The 2771-nt window shown below is 47.7% G+C and overlaps 2 long non-coding RNA genes across 2 annotated transcripts; both read left to right on the plus strand.

The window, feature by feature from the left end:
• Positions 1 to 249: 249 nt before the first annotated feature.
• Positions 250 to 824, plus strand: LOC120639758. The gene is made up of 2 exons (XR_005661651.1): positions 250 to 478; positions 575 to 824. It is a non-coding gene; the product is annotated as an uncharacterized LOC120639758 (long non-coding RNA).
• A 551-nt stretch (positions 825 to 1375) lies between these two features.
• LOC120639759 lies at positions 1376 to 2423 on the plus strand. The gene is made up of 3 exons (XR_005661652.1): positions 1376 to 2013; positions 2142 to 2265; positions 2360 to 2423. It is a non-coding gene; the product is annotated as an uncharacterized LOC120639759 (long non-coding RNA).
• The last annotated feature ends 348 nt before the right edge of the window (positions 2424 to 2771 follow it).

The raw sequence follows: 2771 nt of genomic DNA on the forward strand, positions 1-2771 counted from the left end.
CGACATAAATCAAACATGCTATTGCTGATGGAACTAGTACTATCAATTATTATTATTGTTGTTGTTGTTGGTGTTGTTGTTGTTATTGTTGTTGTTATTGGTCTTTTGTAGCCAACGAACAAATATCTCAGTCTACACACATTTGGTGTACGTGGCTGTTTTAGCGCCATTATTACATTAGTATTATAATCACAGATCTCAGTCTATGGGCTGGGACTGCGTGCCTATAAAACCCGCCTAGTCTTGCTGCTAGCTTCCCACACCAACACAAGAAGGGCGACGAGAACGATAATCTGGTAGCCATGGAAGTGCCGGACACCGGGAAGAAGGAGCACAGGAAGGAGGAGGACCAAGCAGCTCAACCATTCCAACCACATCCACCACACACACCAGGGAGGAGCACGTCGGCGGGAGGGAGATTGACTTGGTGGAGTACGTCGACAGCCTCGGCCCCATGTCCACTGCAGGGGCCTTTCTCGTACGCACTGGTTCCAGCCTAATAATTTCTCTGATGTTTTATTATTTGTGTCCGTACCATACTAGCTTGTATATGTTACTGATGAGCTGCGTGTAGGAGAAGAAGTACCTAGCGTTAACCGGGAGGAAGTACGACAAGGTGGAAGGATTGATCGCCCCGGAGCAAATAGCCAAGGTGCGCAAGCAAGAGGAGGAAGACGGCGGGGAGAAGAACAAAGGCGTCATCTATGAGTTGATCAGGCATACCTTGCATTTAATGGCCTTGTTTGGTTGCTACTAAAGCCTAGCATGCACGTTTTTCGAGAAAAAAAATCTCGCATGCTTGAAGTACTAAATGAAGTCTATTTGCGAAATTTTTTTAGAGATGAGTGTAACTTTTCGCGACGAATCTAATGACGGTAATGAATCGATGATTAACTACAGTGATAATATAGTAACCATCCTCTAATCACACGGTCAAAGGCCTCATTAGATTCTTGAGGGTTTCTAGCGCATGAGTTTTGAAGTTGATTTTGTAAATTGACTTTGTTTGACACCATAATAAGCAGTCAAAATATTACTATTCATAGCACAAGAACAAACCAAACATGGCCAATATGGTTGTCCCTCCAAGCGCCACGTACATGTGTTGAATAAGTGGTTGTGCCCTACTTCTTCTCTGTGTAACTTTGTTCTGTATTTGCACAAAATGCTATAATGTCTCGGATCGAAAAGATTAGTGGGTTTCATGTCACAGCCGGTTTTAGAAAAGAACCAGATGTATCTCATACGGTGCCAGGATCAAATTTATACACATATAAAAAATCTATACTATAAAGATAAAAAATAATTGAATACTTTTGTCACCCGAATTGGGCCCACCATACCCTCACGCCGGATCCGCTTGTCAGGGTTGAGGGAGGTGGGAGGGGGTGGAGACCCATAAAACTGCGATTTAGAGAGCGTTCCTGCCAAAATCTAATTGTTTTTTCACCCATCATCCTTGTACCCGCCCACTGTACCTGCTCCCATCAATCGTGGCCGCGGATTGCGGGCCCGGCGTGATCCCGTTGATTCCGTCCATCCCCCACGCAGAACAACACTCAACCTTCTCCTCCACCCTCCCCTCCGCCCCGCGCGTCCTCGGGCCTCGCCGCCACCGTCGCTACGGGCTTCCCTCCTCCGCACGGCCTGCACTGGGCTGTCGTCCCCGGACCTCTCCATCTAGCTCTCGCTGCTCGCATTCCCACCCTCGCCGGCCAATGGTGCCGCCACCATCACCGGGCCACTCGTGGCCGCCTCCTTCGCCCGCGAGGCCACGACTGCGTCGAGGACCTGTACCCCGGGGCCACCGTCTACAGCCCCGAGCTACTCCGCCCGCACCATCCGTGCCGGCCCTCCAATCCACGCGCCACCTCCTCCTTCATCCTCGGGCAAGGACGAGCCCCCCATGCCAAAGATGAGCGACGGGTCGACGCATGGCCCAATCCCTGGCCGGCAGGAGGAGCAGATGGGCGGGGGCGGCGGGGACGAAGCTAGGGCTGGCGAATTCACATGGTATGATATTTCATTTTCTGTTGCATTTACCTACTACATACTGTGCCCCTCAAATGTTCATCGAAATGCCAAAACAATCAAGGGCACTGGACACACTTTGAGAATGCTGACCACACCCTTCTGTTTAGTGCGGGAGTAAATGAGAAAACATGGAATTGTGCAAGAGCTAGGAAGCAATCTCAGGTTGATAGTGGTGAAAAAGGGCAGCAGCCTCAATCCAGGCGGCCAAGCGGCGACCCAGTCTCCATCTCGGTTGGTCGCCATAATTTTTTGTTGACATCTCCTCAACCGTTATTATTCCCTGTCCATGCCTAATTTCCTTCTCCCTCGCCTCTGATTCGCACAGCCTTGGGCCTCGCTGCCGTCTTTGCTCAGTCCCTGTCGATTACGCTTCCTGTCTACTATTTATTATAGGGAAAAGTCTGTTTTTCAACCCTGAACTATCACAATAGTCTGATTTTAGCCCTTGAACTACGAAACCGGACATCCTACACCTCCAACTAACGAAACCGTTTGAAAAACAACCCTGGCTCAGTCAAAGGCGGTTTTGCTACAGTAAAATTTCCGAATTTCTGGAATTTCACACCTCTCTCAATTAAATAATAAAAAAGCATAGTTAATATTGTCTAAAAATCATGATATTTTTTGGGGAGGTAGATAAAAGACAAGGAATCTATTTTGGCTAGATGTGCTACAATAGACATAAAGAAATTTGAATTATAAAATTTTAAAAATAGGTAGAATTGAAAATTCCTTAA

Source organism: Panicum virgatum, chromosome 7K (genome assembly GCF_016808335.1).
Source record: "Panicum virgatum strain AP13 chromosome 7K, P.virgatum_v5, whole genome shotgun sequence".
NCBI classification, from domain to species: domain Eukaryota; kingdom Viridiplantae; phylum Streptophyta; class Magnoliopsida; order Poales; family Poaceae; genus Panicum; species Panicum virgatum.